This window comes from Delphinapterus leucas, chromosome 9 (assembly GCF_059928025.1).
Source record: "Delphinapterus leucas isolate spDelLeu-1000000601 "Yukka" chromosome 9, BTC_Dleu_Yukka2, whole genome shotgun sequence".
NCBI lineage: Eukaryota > Metazoa > Chordata > Mammalia > Artiodactyla > Monodontidae > Delphinapterus > Delphinapterus leucas.
The window spans coordinates 24,589,687-24,610,167 of NC_143137.1; the positions used below are offsets into that span (position 1 = coordinate 24,589,687).

At 39.6% G+C, this 20,481-nt stretch overlaps 1 protein-coding gene and 1 pseudogene across 1 annotated transcript in view; one reads left to right on the plus strand and one right to left on the minus strand.

The window, feature by feature from the left end:
• Positions 1–20,481, plus strand: part of LOC149748364 (metabotropic glutamate receptor 8-like) — a 134,538-nt gene that overhangs the window by 80,040 nt on the left and 34,017 nt on the right. The window lies entirely within an intron of this gene.
• Positions 11,128–11,936, minus strand: LOC111178869 (chromobox protein homolog 3 pseudogene; annotated as a pseudogene).

Below are 20,481 nucleotides of genomic sequence, written 5' to 3' on the forward strand. Positions count from 1 at the left end.
GGACACTTGAACTTCCAGCTTTGCCTGGTAGGGAGGGGAGGACCTTCAGACCTCTTGGGAAGCATCGATTAGCTCTCTCTGAGGTTTTCTGTGGGCTGCCCAACTTTCATTCACTGGTCCATCCATTCATACATTCAGTACTGTTGAATTGAGTGCTCAGTATACTTGAACCTCACGTCAAGGTTGTGCTAAGTGCATTGTGCTAATAGCAGCAATAACAACTGCATACTAAGAAAGATTGCCTCTAACATAGAGACAGATGCCTGCCAAAGGCCTTACATTCCAGGTAAACAACGGTGTTAGGTGATGAGTTTCTGTTTGCCTTTCATTTCCACAAGCAAACTCATTTTTAAGCTGGAGACCCTTTCTTTGAGTTGAAGAGTAGCCAGGGGCCTTCTTTAAGGCTATGGGAGTTTCTCTCAAGAGATGTGGAGATTGCAGAGGTCGGGTGGGGTAGAGAGTTAATGTACAATGAGTGACTCCAAAATTATAACGGGATTGTTGAGTAACTGGAGGTGAAGAGGGGATATTTTTGAAAAGAGGGGATCACTAGCCCTAGATATCTCCTGTTGGAACTGATACTTCTCTTTGGTGAAATATCTGGGTAATTGAATTAAAACATTCAGTTCTAATCGTGTCGATGAAAAAATACAGATTCCAGGCAGACCATTTACCCTAATTATCATACCCCTTCAGCATTCTCAGCTAGGAAGAAACACTTGAACTTCCCAAAGCTGCAAGTTCTTGGGAAAAACTCCCCTCTCTTGACCTCTCAGCCTGTGGACGTCTCTGTCCCCCTGTCCTTCTCTGTCCCCCTGTCCTTCTCTACCCTGAGCCATGAGAACCCCACTTCTTTGTCTGAGGCTCAGTTTGCACTGGAGAGCAGCTGCCTCTTCCAGCCATATCTCTGGGAATTGTGTTGTCTTCCAGGAATTCCCCTGCAGGAAACCATGCAGAGTCTGTGATAGACCCCAAGTGTCTCCTTCAGTGACAGAGTGACCCCAAGCTGCAGCTCGCTGTCCTCTGAGACCTATTTATTACAATGAAAAAACAATTAAAGCAGAGCAGATTAAACAATAGATCAATAACTTTTAAACTCCAGATATGACTTCGTAAATAAACAGTGTTTGTTTCCTGGACATGCTTTCTTGATGCTGGCTAAGGACCCATCCTTCCACCTTTCCAGGGCCCCAGAGCATCATCTAGCATCAGATTTCTTCTCATTTTTGCCATAGCTCACCCTATATCAGAGACCAAGAAAATGTTTCTCAAGGTGAGTTTATCTTACAGATACTGCTCTTTTAAAAGTAGGGTTACCAGGGATTTCCCTGGTGGTCTAGTGGTTAGGATTCTGGGCTTTCACGGCCACGGCCCGAGTTCAATCCCTGGTTGGGGAACTGAGATCCCATAAGCCATGTGGCATGGCCAAAAAAAAAAAGGGAAGAAAAGAAAATTAACAAGGCACGTGTGGAATCTGAAATATGACACAAATGAACTTATCTACGAAACAGAAACACACTCACAGACATAGAGAACAGAGTTGTGATTGCTAAGGGGGAGGGTGGGTGTGCGGTGGGATGGATTGGCAGTTTGGGATTAGCCAATGCAAACCATTATATATATGTATAACTGAATCACTTTGCTATACACCAGTAGCTAACACAAATTGTAAATCATCTATACTTCAATAAAATACATTTTTAAAACAGGAGGGTTGCCAGATAAAATACAGAACCCCCAGTTAAATTTGAATTTCTGATAAATAACGGACCATCTTTTAGTATAAGTATGTTCCAATATGGGACAAAAGAGCAAAACCAAAAATTAATTAATTAATGAATGCCAGTCTGGCAACCTTGATAGCAGGGCTTATTCTGTTTTCTTGACAGTTCACTATCTAATATCTTAGGCATCATTTGCTATGCTGTCATTCCACTCTGCTACAAAGTGCTGAATGGCCCACATTTATTTTCAAAACCAAAATGAATTAAATCTAATTTTGCTTTGAGAAATTAATAATGCCACTTGGCACAATTAGCAACCCCTTCTGTGTTGCGAAACCAGGGACAGGTCTCAGGAATCTATGGCAACATGAAAACTGGATTTCATGGAATTGGGTTGCCAAGCTTGGCAGAATAGCTTATCTGGATTTAATGACCAAGCATGAATCTTTAACTGTAGTATTCAACCCTGAGGTACTTTAGTGCTATGTTTTTGCACAAGTCATAAACAAGTGCCTTGCAAGACATAATTATATAGAGCTACACTGTTGTTTGCATACCAAGTGAAGAGAACAGGGTTGATAACACTGAGAAACTTTACTTGGAAACTTATTTATGGCTACGACATTATGACCATATACGTACATAAGAGGGCAACGTTTTTGATCATGGGTAGTTTGAGGTCACTGTTTTTGCAAGGAGAAATATTTAAATCAGATTTAACAATAATTTCCATCAGGCTATTTACAGTTGAGAAAATTAATTAAAATGTCATCTGTTTAATTATTGTTTGTTATCCTTAATTAAAATGTTAATTGAGTACATTTGTATGTGCAGCATATTTAATATGTTGACTTTTTGACGAAGGCAATGACAGTGTTTTCTACCTTCTACAATCAGATGTTTAGTTGTTCACTTACCTTAAATATTTTGGAAGAGAAGAGATGAATATATTTAAGCAACATGGCAGCTTTTCTGCCAGGGCTATAGATAGCAGATCTGTAGGAAATCAGCACTTGAATCAGCAGGAAGGAAATCTACCAGAAGTATGCATTTTGGTCTTGTATTTGCATGTGAGAAAAAGGGACAAAACTTAATCAGCTGTAAAATGTCCATTCAGAATGACATTTGTAAGTAAAGAAATTGATTGTGAGGAGATGCACTTTAAATGTGTTTTTGCCTCACTAAGAGAACGGGCTAAGGGATAGTGAGGACCTTTATATTCTTTTATATTGATGTACACTTGACCTTTTCATTTGACCAACATTTGAGACAGTTGTTAAAAACAACATATAGACCGTTGCTGCAAAATTGGTTTGAATCTTCTTTTGACAATGGTTATGATTTCTCTTTTCATACAAACTTATGGTACTGACCTTTGTTCAGTAAATAAACATGCTGGTTGTGTTTTGCAAAGCGAAGAGATCTCATATATCAGCATTAAAACAAAATGGTTCCTTTTCAAATAAGTTATGAAGTGTAATGCTTTCCAAAAACAGCATAAATTAGGCCATAGCATCTACTGTGCACCTTTCAGCAACTCAAGCAACTGGGGAATGAAGGGACAGATGATGGAACAGACATAATTCTCTGTCTTGACAGAGTTTCAAGTTTAATGATTGATTTCTTTTCCCCACCACCCAGAACTTACTCTTTTTTTTCACAATTATAATCAAAGACTTTAATATTCCACTCTCAGTAATTGATAGTAGTAGGCAGAAAATCAACAAGGATACAGAACTGAACTCCACCACCAACCAGCTGGATCTAATTGACATTTATACAATACACATCACTCAAAAACAATATACACGTCACTCAAAAACAATATACACGTCGCTCAAAAACAATATACAGGTCACTCAAAAACAAAATACACATTCTTTCTTTTTGTTTTTATTCCTGTTGGGATTTTTTTTAAACATCTTTATTGGAGTACAGTTGCTTTACAATGGTGTGTTAGTTTCTGCTTTATAACAAAGTGAATCAGTTAGTTTTTTCTTGATAAACTCCAAGACGTTAATGCTTAGTAGAATGAGATGAGCTAGTGCTTCTTAGGAAGCAATAATCGTAAGGATAACAAATACATAGCGTTTATTCAGTGTCCACACTGTTCTAAGTGCATTGCTTATGGTATCTCATTTAACCCTCAAAATAACCCCCTAGGTAAATACTATTATTATTTTCATTTTACAGTTGAGGAAACTGAGGCACAGTTTTCCCAAGGCTATACAGCTGTACATAAGCTTCATATAAATTGTGGGGCTGGTAGTTGAGACCACACATTCTGGACCCAGAGTCTGTCCTCTTATCCTCCCACTATCCTTATGGCAATTAAAAGGGGTTAGTGCGAGAAATGTCACAATATTTTGAGCAACCACATATTTAAACCTATTGCATTGAAGGAAGGAAAAAGTACTTGTGTTGACACTTCAGTTCTAAACCTAATGGTTTGTTTATTTATAGACTTTATTAATGATTATGAAAATAGTAAAGAATGATTAAGAGCAAGTCAGGGGAAGCAGAGGCTTGTAGAGTACGTTTTCTGAGCAGAGTTTACATTTTTTTCATACATAATAAACCTTCTGCCCTTAATGGATATACAGTCAGTCATTTTGTGGAGCTATATGGCATTTGTTAAAATTTTAGCTCTGCCACTTACTAGCTGAATGATCCTGGACAAATTACTTAACTTCTAGAAGCTTTAACATCTTCTCTTACAGAAGGCAGATAATAATTCTGCCCTCACCGGATCATTGTGAAGATGAAAGACAAGGCACATAGCACAATGTTGGGCTCATCCTGGAGAACCACTAAATGTGAGCTACGGCGGCTTCAGATTAAATAAGCAAATCATTATGTTGAGAAGTATCAGATTGGACCCTAGTTAATACCTATTAGGATGTTTCTGAAGAAATTTAGGGAGAAGATATGTAGATATGTAGATATGTAGACCCATATTAATGGGTCAAAGAGAATCTGCTATCACAATTTCGATGCTTCGCCTGTTACTAGCAGTTAATATTTAATAAAAATATAAACAGAACTTCTCCACCTGTTACACTTCTAGGGAATATCCACTGAGAACTGGTTCATTCCCTTTCAAGAGACTTATCTTATTAGAACTGTGGGAAAGAAACAAAATTAAAGGGGAAGATGCAAAACAGAGCAAACAGAGAATGGCTTCAAGAAGACAGGCTTGACCTTGAAGGCGGATTTGCAAGCGGGGATGGGGGATGATTTGGGCTATTCCTTCCACTTCATTCCTGTCTGGGGCTTCCCAGAGTGGCGGGGCGATTATTGGGTGGGTCTGTCTTGGTGGATTGGTAGGGAGGATGCTTGGGCACCTCTGTATTATAAATAGTGTCTTTCAAACTTAAAAAAAAAAAATCTATGACTTACACTAAGAAATCCATTTTACATTTCTATCTAAAATATTATGTATAAGCAACACAAGAACTTTTATCTGTTTTAGTCATTGGTGTATCTGTCTAGAAAAGTACTTGGTGCATTGTAGGTGCTCAGTAAATAGTTGTTGAACTTCTGTCTCTATCTATCTATCTATCTGTCTATCTACCTATCTATCATCTATCTATGAAAAAAGTTTCATGAAACATTTTTACTGTTACTATTTGCTTGTAATGCATTCTGAAATTTTCTATTCCATTCCAAAAAGAAAAAAATTGCAGTCAAGACCTATTAGTTAATTTCAGTGCATTCACTGGGGGAGAGAGCCTTAATAGGTCATTCTTTCCAGTGCTTTGGGTTATGATCTGCAATTTGAAAAACACTGCTTGTCACTGGGAGCAATTGGCTTTATGTGTAAATAGGCTTGTGTCATTGAGACTTATCTTTCTTGCTGTCATAGTGCCTTCATTTAGCTTGTGTGTTTCCCTAGTCCATGCACTAGCTTGCTGCGGGCTGGAAGAATAAGCCGAGTAGTATTGAGGATTCTGGCCCAGCTACCGGGAAGTTCTGAAAGTATTTGCTGCACTCTAATGGGTCTTGTTTTTGTGAAGCTCATAAAAACATAATTTTTAACTGTGGGTCGTGCTATTGCCTAGCCAGGGTCAACCCCTAATTTGAATGGTTTGGACGCCTCTCTCCATAAAGGCAGAAGACTGGAAGGAGTGACCCATTAAGTTTCCCTTCATAATGAGCAGACTTTTAGTCCCTGAAGATATTTAAGTGAAAATTAATTACTGGGAGGATTTCGACACTTTTAAAGTCTTTTTATTTTTGTTTCTCATTTCTTTCGGAGTTATTTGTGCTTACATTTTATACTTCCTGTAGTTATGAAGAAGGTGGGAGATGAGGTAAAGAAATTGAGGCAATTAAGCATTTTGATTGGAGTGAGAATTGCAAAAGGCTTTCCTTTCCTGAGAAAATATGTGGGAGTAAAAAGGATTACGGGGCTTCCCTGGTGGCGCAGTGGTTGAGAGTCCGCCTGCCGATGCAGGGGACACGGGTTCGTGCCCCGGTCCGGGAGGATCCCACATGCCGCGGAGAGGCTGGGCCCGTGAGCCATGGCCGCTGAGCCTGCGCGTCCGGAGCCTGTGCTCTGCAAGGGGAGAGGCCACAACAGTGAGAGGCCCACGTAACCCCCCCCCCCAAAAAAAGGATTATGTACTCAAATGTAACTTTCATTGTGAGGGAGCACTGGAGATCCTGTTTCTGTTCGTTATCTAGGCTCCACCCCTTTCTGGATGATGTAACTGGAAAAGCAATATTCTGGCTTAAGGTTTAAGTAAAATTGAGTGAACTACCTAGAAGAGCTAATCAAATATTAATTCCAGTATCCAGTCTTGGTCTGAGTGCCATAGTCTAGCTAGGGTAACAACCATCTCATGAGCAAATACCTGGATCTGGACACCCCCCGCAATTGCGTGGGTGGGATGGGCACTGGGGAGGGGGCAACAGGGTTACAGAACGAGACTGACAGACTGAGGATTGTGTCCAGAGAGCTGATGAAATCGTGGATGGTAGCAGCCTAGTACAGTCATTGGCATCTTGTAGGTGTAACAAGGTCAAATGAGCATGTGTTGATGGTCGTAGAAGCTCAGTGATGGCCAACATCAAAGCAGGTGATATCTGAAATTCCAAGGAGCAGACAAAATAAGATTGGGCTAACAATTCCATGAGCATACAGATAGTCACAAATTCTGAGGCAGGACTGCAAGAATAATTTAGGGTCCTGGTTCTAGAGGATCGTGGCATCATGAGACCAATTATAAAAGTATAAGACACAAATTGAATTATCAACATTGAATGGTGAGTGGGGACTTTGTTTCCAGTTCAAGGCACATGCCTGGTTTTCAAAACTGGATCACCAGGATGTGGTTTAATGACAAATAGTGGGAGTAATAGGAAATTGATTATGAGAACATTAGGCTAGTATCCCTCCTTGCCAAATCAAGATCAGTCCTTGAACATGTATACACTACCAAACGTAAAATAGATAGCTAGTGGGAAGCAGCCGCATAGCACAGGGAGATCAGCTCGGTGCTGTGTGACCACCTAGAGGGGTGGGATAGGGAGGGTGGGAGGGAGGGAGACGCAAGATGGAAGAGATATGGGAACATATGTATATGTATAACTGATTCACTTTGTTATAAAGCAGAAACTAACGTACCATTGTAAAGCAATTATACTCGAATAAAGATGTAAAACAAAACAAAACAAAAAAAAAACCGTCCTTGGTGCACTGTATATACTCAATAAATATATTATTATATAACTCAGAAAAAAAAAAAAGACCAGTCCTTGAGAGACAAAGTTGGAGGTGTGTCTAAAGCTGGGTGGAATTCAGGGGTCTCAGGTTGTCAGAAAAGGAAGGTGGAGAGATGGAAACCAGGCAGGGTCTGGCACTTGAGCCAAGGGAATTTTAATACAGTAACAATGCCAGAATAAGAAAGGCAGGCCACTTGGATGTCTGAATAATCATCAGAGAATCACAGAGACTGACAGTCACAGGGTATATGAAATATCTTTTAAACAGTTGCATTGTAGTACAGAAGTATTACATTTGCCTTTTAGAGACAAATGGGACAAATTGAGCAAATAGAGCAGTGATTCTTAGCTAGGGGTGATTTGCTCTCCCAGAGATATTTTTTGGTTGTTACAACTTGGGGAAAGGGTTTGCTATTGGCATCTAGTGGGTAGAGGCCAGGGATGCTGCTAAACATCCTACCATGCACAGGACAGCCCTTCACAGCAAAGAATTATCCGGTCCAAAATGTCATTAGTGCAGACTGAGAAAACCGGAAATAGAGTAAGATTACTACTACACTGTCTTGATTGAATATTGAATTTGTATGAGCAATGAAATGTACTTCGGTGTGTACATAAATTAGTTCTACCTTTGTTGTTGGCAAACTGTGACTCTACCAGAGAGGAAGTATGTATAAAGGAAGTATACTAGGAGTATTTTGCCCTCAAGATTCAAGCAGAATCGGGGCAGCCTAGAGAGCATCTGGACGTTTCTCTTGTGGACCTGGGAGGGAACCTGCTCTAACAGCGCGAGTGGCCAGCTGTCCCAGTTGTGGACTGGCGTCTATGGGATTTTGTGTAGTGTGTTTATAAAGGTCACTTGACTTTGCCAGCCACTTTAAGGTCTGTCCTCTTTCTTACTTCTGATGGAAAGAGCCTAAAGTTAAGGACTTGTGTCTTTTTGTTAACAACATATATGTTACTGCTACTTGCACTGAACCGTCCATATTCTCCATTCCGATTTTCTCATTGTTAGAGAGAGTGAGCTGAGAGTTGGGTTTCAGGTAGGTAGGGCTTTTGGACCCTCTGCAATGCTTTCCCCACTAAAGACAGATGTTTTGCCTTTTTTCCTTTGGGTTTCTCCTTCAAATTGCCTTGGTTGCGTGCGGATGTGTGTGATACAAATAAAATTTAAGAATCTATAGTGAGGTAGTTCAAATTCCAAGAGACAAAGACTTTATTCACCCAAACATTAGTTATTATGAAATGGAAATGTTGTGACTTCTATCAGAATTGTACTTAAACATTAAGTCACTCAAATCCTGGCCCTGGGATCAGTCAGATGACTGGGGATCTTCAGTATGTTTATAAGAACAAAAAGTCATGAAAAATATCTGCCAGTCTGGGCCCCATCCTGAAAGGCTGGAGCAGAGGTTTCCAACCTTGGGCGCATGTCAGGACCACCTGGAGGGCTTGTGAAAACACAGGTTTCAGGCTCCCTGCAGGGAACATAAAGATTCTGCAGGTTGCTTACTTATTTGATGCTCTACTAGATCCAGTGAGTAGGAAAAGCGGTGGACCCTCTGCCCCCACTGCTTCTGCATCGGGCGGTTCAACCAACCACAGTTCAATTCACTTGGTTGAATCCGCAGATGCAGAACCCAGGAATATGGAGGGCTGATTGTACTATGCCATTTACATAAGGGACTTGAGCATCCACGGATTCTGGTATCCACAGACGTCCTGGAACAAATTCCCCACGGATACTGAGGGATGACTCTGGGTATATGGGACTCATTATATTAAAAACAAACAAATAAAAAACAAAGAGAAAAATGTATCAAAAGGAGAATGGATGTGAGGTTGGGGGGGTGGGGTGGAATTAGATTACATGGTTTATTTGTTTGGAAAAGGTAAATCGAAGAAGAGCTTTGCAGTTGTGGACTGAGGGTATCACAAAGGTTCAAATTAAGGGTGGTGGCACCTCTTCTGTGCTACTTGTTTCTGGCACACTTTGTGGAGAGGAGACTGGAGGTGCTGCTTAGACTTCTGACTGAGATTGGCCACCAGTTGGAGCAAGAAAAAGAGGAAATATGAAAATAATCTGAGTTGTACCAAATAGGTCGCTGTAATCTTGTCAAGTTGTTAAAAATTAGGATCTCCTTTTTGAAAAAGAAATGAGCTTGAGCAATTAGTGCAAACTCTAATCTGTAACTTTCCCTTGGGCTTACAATCTGGCAAAAATATTTTCATTTCTTTCCTTTTTAGCAAAGAACTGTAAACAGGGAATCTTCCCACTAGGCAGAAATCAGCTATTTAAGTTTTTACCCAGAAAGTTTGTTTCATTTTGAATCAAAAAAAGAAACTCACCTGTGTTCAAGACCTACAATTCTGTTAGTATTTTTTTTGAATATAAAACTATTTATTGACCACTGTTCACCACTATTTACCATAAAGTAAACAATATACAGTTGAATAACATTATGATTACTACAAAGTTATTGTTTTTCCTGGCTTCTGCTGAACCAGTAACCCAAAATACTGAGAAGATTGAGCCTACGTGTAAGGAATGCGTTGGGGTAAAGTTTGAAAAAACATGCAGGTCAAGTTTAGATTAGAAAAGTTTGTTCACTCATTTATTCCTGCAGATCCTGAATTGCCAACATCTCTAACCATCTGATTAGGTTTTCATTAACAAGTCTGAGACCTTCCGTGTATCACAGTCTTTCAGTAAATACAGCACAAGGATTTCAACTTCTTATAAAGAAATGGTTTGCCAAAAGGAAGCTTTAAATGTCCATTTAACTAAGTCTTGCTTGGCTAATTAAAACATACCAGAATTTTTCTAGTTTTTTTGATTTGGGTGTCATTTGTTGACAGTGATAAAATTTTCCTTTCAGGGGCTTTGCATATAAAACTGCATTTATATGATGGTAGATATGGATGCAGATTCTGATAGGGCTGCTTTAAAAAATTATCCAATTTGGGGCTTCCCTGGTGGCGCAGTGGTTGAGAGTCCGCCTGCCAATGCAGGGGACACGGGTTCGTGCCCCGGTCCGGGAGGATCCCACATGCCGCGGAGCGGCTAGGCCCGTGAGCCAGCGCGTCCGGAGCCTGTGCTCCGCAACGGGAGAGGCCACAACAGTGAGAGGCCCGCGTACCGAAAAAAAAAAAAAAAATATCCAATTTAAATTATTTACATTAATTTGTCTAATTAATTACAAAATTATTTAATTTGAAAGGTTAAGACTTAAATTTTCAATTTAAGTTGAACGTGATTTCTTATATAGCTTAAAATGATAGAATCCCAGAAACATGGGCTTATCCATGGTTGTGAAAGGCTGTTTTTGTTTTGGTAAATGTATTTAAACAATAACCAAAAATCCCCCAAACCATTTACATATGTATTTTATGTATACACATACAAAAAAACCCAGAAATTTCCTTAGACATATATGAGTTAAATGCAAATTCTAAATTCTGACTAATGACTATGGAGATTTTCCCCAACATTTAGAAAAGCTGTTCTCTAATGCAGAGGAAATAATATACCGTGGTATCAAATGTTCTTTTCTGCTAAAGGAAGCAACTACAGAAAGCTTTATTTGTTCAAAGTAACCAGTGGTACAGATGCAAAAAAAAAACAAAAAACGAAGCCCCCCCAAAAACCCCCCAAAACCCAACAACTTCCCCCATACTACTTCAAAACGAACATATCAAACTTGATTTTCATTAGAATGTAGTTATTTCTTCACACTAATAAATCAAAAAACCAAGACCCAGATTTTATATATATATATAAATGTATATAAAAAGCAATGCAGACAATTATTGAGCTTCATCTTCTGGACAAGAATGCCAAGTTAGTCTCTCTTCATAAAAAGCAATTACAATTTGAGGACACTTCATATTTGCCTCCTTTGCCATCACCAAGTCCGCCTCATCTGAATCTTTCCATTTCCTGAGAAACGTGAATTCTCCACTGCTGTCTGTGGCACCAGTTATAGCTCTGGGTCGAGACCTCTGGCTAAACCTCTTGGTTTATCAGCAGCATCTCTTTTCTTCTTTGATTTGCTATCATCAGATTCACTGTCAGATAAAGATTTTCTTTTTGTTCCATCTTTTTCTTTACCAGCTTTTTGAGAATTGAGAAATGCTTCAGTCAACTCTGGACAATCTCAATTTTCTTTGGGTTCCCAAGTATTGTCTGCATCTGTAAATCCCTTCCACTTCAGGAAACACTCCACCTTCCCATTCACTACACGTCGGTCCAGTACTTTTTCTACCACAAATTCTTCAGGTTCTGCCTCTTTGACGTTTTTCCTCTTTGCATTCTGTTTCTTTCCCGTTTTTTGCAGTGTAGTGTTATTGGAGGCCATTTTTTATTGCAGACTTGAAGAGCTGTTATTCACTGCCTCTGAGCTGCTCTGGGTCCCAGGTCTGTGGTGTCCCAGGCCCTGCGCGCCTCAAGCTCCAGCCACATCAAGGCGGAGGGGGCTGGGCTAGTATTTTTTTTTTTTTAATAACAAAGCAAATTAAATTTTTGGAATGGTACCCAGATGCACCCCACGATGGTGAAACAGTGGGGGAACTTCAAGTTTCACATTTTAAATAGAAAATCAGCAGCTGACTGTTACAGCTATTAAGAGTCCACCTGTGTAAGTTTAACAGAACCAGAGGGAGAAAGTTTAATAGGTTAAGAACGAGCACTTCATTTTTCATTTGACTTACTTGATAAAATATGTTAACATATATGAGGAGCCAGCTGCTCTCGCCAAACATAAGTAGCAGTTGACTGGTTTATACAATATGCCAGGCGTGTGTTAGATCCTGCAGTTACGGAATTGAATATGACACAGCTTCTGCCTGTAATGGCCCATAATGCAGAAAGGAGGAGAGAACATGAGCAGATAATGCCTGTTTAATGTGGGAAATAGGATGTAGGGACAGCTATAGAGTGTCCACGTGATATTATGCATGTACAGCTACATATCATGCAGTGCCTGGTCCATGGGATTGTGCTGGAGACTTGGCATGTGTGGTGTGTGTGTAAACTTCAACTCCCACAGCAGTTCTATTTTTATCCCCACTTTTCACATGAGGGAAACGAGGTTTAGCAAGATTAAGTTGTCTAAGATCAGGCAGCTAGTTTTTTTTTTCAGAACTGAGATTTGAACTTGGACGTCTGAATGACCTTGAAACCTCTTTGCATTGGAATGCTGTGACTTTTACCCTCTGATCTAATTCTTGTATACTGTCTGTCAAACTGGTATGCAATTGTTCATTTTTCCAGGTAGATCTGGAAACCTCCTTAGATTGCGAATATTTTAGAAATTGCTTATATGTGATAGAGAATTTTCTCAGGAGTGAAATATTAAAAAGGAGAACTAGAACTCATAGCCCTCTCAACTGGAGCTTTACTGCATAGTACACATTTATCTGGAGGAAGAAATGTGAACGTCCATTACATTCTCAAATGCAGACGCATCCTCCACGTTAAATGAATGATAAATTTGCTCTTTGTAGAAACGTCCATGCTTGTGTATGTACATGTTTATAGAAATGGTGAGTTGAGTCTTAGGAGTACAAAGCAGAGGCTGACACATTTTTCCACAGTCCTGGGTAAGTTTTGTAGCTGATCTCAGGTCCTAGGATTTGAAAGACTTGAATCAAAAATATATCCCTTTAGTGGAAAGAGAGAAGTCTCTGGTCTGCCACAACCCACAAAGTTTATGTTTTAAATATCTTCACATTTTATGTTATAAACGTTCTGCTGGGTTGTGCTTTGTAACACACAGTTGAATGCTGCTATTATGGATGCTAGCTTCCTTCCTGTAGGTAGAATGAATACGACATAATCCATTCTGCCGTAACACAAACTATTTGAAGTGATGCTTCTGGCTATTAAGGGTGAATCATATCTGTGGAACGAAGTAAGAGTTGGGCTGTTTGCAGTATATTGGATTTGCCCATTTCACAGCTGCATTCATTAAATACAAATTTGATGAAAGCTGTTCATATTAAATTTGATAACCCCAAGTCTAGCAAGTTATACAAATGATAAAGCTCCTTTGAAAATTCTATGACATTTGTGTTACTTTTGTCTTTTAATAACTAAGTCATTTTAAAAGTAGGTCCCCTGACTTAACCATATATTGGTGGAAGCGCTTCATAATTTATGACTCTTACTGAATTAATTTAGAATTCAGTGCTCTTATCTGATTCTGTCTTTATACTTTGACATTGAAGAAGCTAAGGTTAGTGAATAATCTTAGTTTTTCAATGGAATTCACCGAACTTTTGAGGAATTCCTATGATGTGCATAGCACTGGGCAAGATGTAGTTAGCTTGAACAGGAGAAAGAACTAATCCTCACTCTCTAGAAGTTACTGTCTACGGAGATAATAACAGGCAAGGATTCTGTGTTGGGTATTTCCCCTGTTATTTGTCAGAGAGGGGCAACCTCCTTGGAGCTAGCCAGGTGGGGAAAATGGCCTATCTTATCATATTTAAATTCTCCTTGGGAATAAGAACAACGATTCTAGATGAATGTAAAAGAGTCTCTTTGCCTAATACTTCCTAACAGTCTTATACTTGGTTCATTTTTTAAAAAATAAATTACCTATTCATTCTTTATCTCCCAAATCTGACTTTCAAAGTGGATAATTCTTATCTATTCCCTCAGTCCAGTCCCATCCAAAGCTGCAGAACAAAGTCACTTCTGGAAGGAAGAGTGGGGAAAGCTCAGTTGGAATTAGTAAAAAGCCTTCATTATGAATATTTTTAAAAAATATTTATTTAATTAATTTATTTGGTTGTGCCAGGTCTTAGTTGCGGCAGGCAGGCTCCTAGTTGCGGCTTGCTGGGTCCTTAGTTGTGGCATGTGAGCTCTTAGTTGCGACATGTAGGATCTTGTTCCCTGATCAGGGATCGAACATGGGCCCCCTGCGTTGGGAGTGCGGAGGCTTAACCACTGCGCCACCAGGGAAGTCCCGAATATTTTTTTATTGTGGGCAGGAATGCTTCTTTAAAAAAAATTGGAATATAGCTGCTTTACAATGTTGTGTTAGTTTCTGCTGTACAGTGAAGTGAATCTGCTATATGTATACATATATCCCCTCCTTTTTGGATTTCCTTTCCATTTAGGTCACCACAGAGCACTGAGTAGAGAGTTCCCTTTGCTATACAGCAGGTTCTCATTAGTTATCTATTTTATACGTAGTGGTGTATATATGTCAATCCCAATCTCCCAATTCATCCCACCCCCTCCTTCCCCCTATGGTGTCCATACGTTTGCTCTCTACGTATGTGTCTCTATTTCTGCTCTGAAAATAGGTTCATCTGTACCATTTTTCTAGATTCCACATATATGCGTTAATATACGGTATTTGTTTTTCTCTTTCGAACTTGCTTCACTCTGTATCACAGTCTCTAGGTCCATCCACATCTCTATAAATGACCCAGTTTCATTCCTTTTTATAGCTAAGTAATATTCCATTGTATATATGTACCACATCTTCTTTATCCATTCATCTGTCAGTAGACATTCAGGTTGCTTCCATGCTCTGGCTACTGTAAATAATGCTGCAGTGAACATTGGGGTGCAGGTGTCGTTTTGAATTATGGTTTTCTCAGGGTATATGCCCAGTAGTGGGATTGCTCGATCACATGGTAGTTCTACTTTTAGTTTTTTAAGGAACCTCCATACTGTTCTCCATAGTGACTGTATCAATTTACATTCCCACCAACCGTGCAAGAGGGTTCCCTTTTCTCCACACGCTATCCAGCTTTTATTGTTTGTAGATTTTGTGATGATGGCCATTTCTGACCAGTGTGAGGTGATACCTCATTGTAGTTTTGATTTGCATTTCTCTAATATTCTCTAATAGATGTTGAGCATCTTTTCATGAGCCTGTTGGCCATCTGTATGACTTCTTTGGAGAAATGTCTACTTAGGTCTTCTGCCCATTTTTGGATTGAGTTGTTTGTTTTTTTGATATTGAGCTCATGAGCTATTTGTATATTTTGGAGATTAATCGCTTATCAGTTGCTTCATTTGCAAATATTTTTTCTCATTCTGAGGGTTGTCTTTTTTTTTTTTCTGTGGTACGCAGTCCTCTCACTGTTGTGGCCTCTCCTGTTGCGGAGCACAGGCTCCGGACGCGCAGGCTCAGTGGCCATGGCTCACGGGCGTAGCCGCTCCGCGGCATGTGGGATCTTCCCGGACTGGGGCACGAACCCGTGTCCCCTGCATTGGCAGGCGGACTCTCAACCACTGCGCCACCAGGGAAGCCCGAGGGTTGTCAGTTTTGTCTTGTTTATTATTATGAATATTTTAAATTTAGTTTTGTTATTTTCAAACATCTGTAATAGCTCAAACAATGCCTAAAAGGAATTGCTTGGAATTTTTTCAGTTAGAGATTTCTGTGGACCTGCTTTGATGAACAGCTAAAAAATTGATTTATAATTAGTTTTACATAATGTTCACATTTATTTATATGGAAATGGGCATGCTTAGATTTTTCAAAATAGTTTTTCTCTTTTAAATGGGTTAAATACTGTTTTCTAAAAATGGTTCCAACATATTAATTTACTGAGTAAACTTCTCCATTAAGGAACGGATGACAAATACATAAACCCCAACACAACCAAGCATCTCCTTAATCTGAATCGGTGATTTTCTTTAATACAACAGGTAGTACCACTGCTGAGTTAAATGTAAAATTCCCCTTGCCTATTAAATTTTAATCACATTATATTTCTTACTCACTGGTCATACATTGAGTATGAAAAAAAAATTTTTTTCCCTGAAGTTTGTAAGAAATGTTAGCCTGTTACAAGGTCTTTGTGAAAGTTCAGACCTATGTGTAACAGACCCAGAGGAAAGCTAGCTGAAATTTGGATAGACTCTTCCATTAGCTGAAATATTTTATATATCTAGAAGATATATGTCTTGCCTGCATTTTTTTTAACCTATTGTATGATTCCATTTACGTAAAATACAAACACAGGCTCAAGAAATCTCTGTTGTGATGCTTTGCACGTGATGCTTCGCCTCCCTGGGAAACTGTCCCCACCCCAGCCTGCTGCCCTGCTCATCCCTGTCTAAATCCTACTCATCCTGCCATTCTTGTGCCTGCATTTTATAGTTAAGAGCTTAAAGTTGTTTCATTTTTTTCCCCATAGGTAATAAAATGCTTATCAGTTAACAGACCAGGAAATGTCATGAGCATTGCTCTGACAGTTATAAAGTTTCAAAATATTATGGTAACAAGCTGAATAATATTGCATTTTATTTTTTCTTCTTAAAATTGTTTTGACTTTTTTATAATGCGAATTCTATTTCACCTCCATTTACCTTTGATAGCAAATATTTTAGTTTATTCTTGAAATAATCCCACTTGGTTCTCACACTTCCTTCATTGAATCACAGCAGGGTTTTTTTTTTGTTTTTTTTTTTGAGGTACATGGGCCTCTCACTGTTGTGGCCTCTCCCCGTTGCGGAGCACAGGCTCCGGACGCGGAGGCTCAGCGGCCATGGCTCACGGGCCCATCAGCTCCGCGGCATGTGGGATCTTCCCGGACCAGGGCACGAACCCGTGTCCCCTGCATCGGCAGGCGGACTCTCAACCACTGCGCCACCAGGGAAGCCACACAGTGGTTTTAAGGCTAAATCAGGCCCATTGGAATTTATGTAGTGGTAGTTTGTCAAGTTTAGGTGGTATTTCATGGAGGTGAGATCTGTACCAAGATGTGATTGTTTCAAATTGGTCTTTGAAGTGTTGAACAACTTTATCTATTGCAAAATTGTAGATATTAGGTGTCCCTGGTGGCGCAGTGGTTGAGAATCTGCCTGCTAATGCAGGGGACACGGGTTCGAGCCCTGGTCTGGGAGGATCCCACATGCCGCGGAGCAACTGGGCCCGTGAGCCACAGCTACTGAGCCTGCGCATCTGGAGCCTGTGCTCCTCAACAAGGGAGGCCACGACAGTGAGAGGCCCGCGCACCGCGATGAAGAGTGGCCCCCACTAGCCGCAACTAGAGAAAGCCCTCGCACAGAAGCGAAGACCCAACACAGCAAAAATAAATAAATAAATTAATAAACTCCTACCCCCAACATAAAAAAAAAAAATTATAGATATTTTCTCACTCATTTTTTTCTCAAGAGAGGAAACCTTCTGTGAGTAAATGTTCTTAGCAATGAGTTCTTGATTTTCCCAAAGGCTTGTAAATGGTCATCTTTTCCCTGCCTGCGTGTCTCTTCATATCATCTTCCTTCTAGGCCTGTCTGTCTCTGTGTTCAAATTTCCCCTTTTTTGTAAGTACACCAATCAAGTTGGATTAGAGCCAACCCTAATGACCTCATTTTAACTTTAACTTCCATAAAGACCCTATCTCCAGATAAGATAGCATTCTTAGGTACTGGGAGTTAGGACCTTGGATCTAGGACTCCAACATATCTTCTTTAGAAAATTAATTAGTTAATTAATTGATTTTTGAATTTTTTTAACTTTTTATTTTATATTGGAGTATAGCCAATTAACAATGTTGTGATAGTTTCAGGTGCACAGCAAAGCGACTCAGCCGTACATATACGTGTATCCATTCTCCTGCAGACTCCCCTCCCATCCAGGCTGCTGCATAACGTTGAGTAGAGTTCCCTGTGCTGTACAGTAGGTCCTTGTTGGTTGTTTTTTTTTTTTGCGGTACGCGGACCTCTCACTGTTGTGGCCTCTCCCGTTGCGGAGCACAGGCTCCGGACGCGCAGGCCCAGCGGCCATGGCTCACGGGCCCAGCCGCTCCGCGGCATGTGGGATCTTCCCAGACCGGGGCACGAACCCGTGTTCCCTGCATCGGCAGGCAGACTCCCAACCACTGCGCCACCAGGGAAGCCCTGGTTATCCTTTTTAAATATAGCAGTACGTACACGTCAATCCCACAATCCCAAACTCCCTAACTATCCCTTCCCCCACTCTTCCCCCCTGGTAACCATAAGTTCGTTCTCTAAGTCTGTGAGTCTGTTTCTGTTTTGTAAATACGTTCATTTGTATCATTTCTTCTTAGATTCCACATATAAGCGATATCATATCATATTTCTCTTTCTCTGTCTGACTTACTTCACTTAGTATGACAGTCTCTAGGTCCATCCATGTTGCTGCAAATGGCATTATTTCATTCGTTTTTACGGCTGAGTAATATTCCATTGTATATATGTACTGCATCTTCTTTATCCATTCCTCTGTCAATGGACATTTAGGTTGCTTCCATGTCTTGGCTATTGTAAACAGTGCTGCAATCAACATTGGGGTGCATGTATCCTTTCGGACCATATTCTTCTCTGGATATAAGCCCAGGAGTGGGATTGCAGTGTCATATGGTAGTTCTATTTTTTAGTTTTTTAAGGAACCTCCACACTGTTCTCCATAGTGGCTGTACCAATTTACATTCCCACCAACAGTGTAGGAAAGTTTCCTTCTCTCCACATCATCTCCAGCATTTATAGTTTGTGGATTTTGGATGTGAGGTTATATCTTATTGTAGTTTTGATTTGCATTTCTCTAATCATTCAGCATTAGCGATGTTGAACATCTTTTCATGTGCCTCTTGGCCATCTGTATGTCTTCCTTGGAAAAATGTCTATTTAGGTCTTCTGCCCATTTTTTGACTGGGTTGTTTGTTTTGGTGTTATTAAGCTGAATGAGCTATTTGTAAATTTTGGAGACTAATCCTTTGTCAGTCACATCATTTGCAAATATTTTCTCCCAATCTGTGGGTTGTCTTTTCATTTCATTTATGGTTTCCTTTGCTGTACAAAAGCTTTTGAGTTTAGTTAGGTCCCATTTGCTTATTTTTGTTTTTATTTCCATTACTCTGGTAGATGGGTCAGAAAAGATACTGCTGTGATTTATGTCAGAGAGTGTTCTGCCTTTGTTCTCCTCTAGGAGTTTTATAGTGTCTGGTCTCACATTTAGGTCTTTAATCCATTTTTAGTTTATTTTTGTGTATGGTGTTAAAGAATGATCTAAGTTCATTTTCTTACATGTAGCTGTCAAGTTTTCCCAGCACCATTTGTTGAAGAGACTGTCTTTCCACCATTGTATACTCTTGCCTCCGTTATCATAGATTAATTGACCAGAGGTGTGTGGGTTTATTTCTGGGCTTTCTATCCTGTTCCATTGATCTATATTTCTATTTTTGTGCCAATACCATACTGTTTTGATGACTATAGATTTGTAGGATAATCTGAAGTCAGGGAGCCTCATTCCTCCAGCTCTGTTTTTCTTTCTCAAGATTGCTTTGGCTATTCGGGGTCTTTTGTGTCTTCATACAAATTTTAATATTCTTTGTTTTAGTTCTGTGAAAAATGCCATGGGTAATTTGATAGAGATGTCATTGAATCTGCAGATTGCCTTGGGTAGTATAGTCATTTTGACAGTATTTATTCTTCCAGTCCAAGAACATGGCATATCTTTCTATCTGTTTGTGTCTTCTTTGATTTCTTTCATCAGCGTCTTATAGTTTTCAGAGTACAGGTCTTTTGTCTCCTTAGGTAGTATCCAACGTATCTTTTTTGGAGTATACCACGTATCTTCTTTGGGAGAGCACAATTCAACCCATAATAATCCACTACTTTTTCTTACTAGATACATGAAGATTGTGCCTATAGAATTCGAAATCAACTCAAAAGTAGTTAAGTACAGTGGAACTGATGATGTAATGATTCATGACTACAATGAATGTTTGTTGTTTTAAGCCACTGAGCTTTGGGCTGGTTTGTTACACAGCAATAGATAACCGATACCATGATCGTGCAAAAGCTTGCACCAGAGATTTCTCAAAGTTTAGAGGAAAGGGATCAATGTTTCTGTGCTATTATGTATTACAAATAGGGAAATTTTACAAACAGCCTTATTGAGGTATACTTGAAAAACGAAGAATCGCACATATTTAATGTGTACAATTTTTTTTTTTAAATAAATGTATTTATTTATTTTTGGCTGCATTGGGTCTTTGTTGTTGCACACAAGCTTTCTCTAGTTGTGGTGAGCCG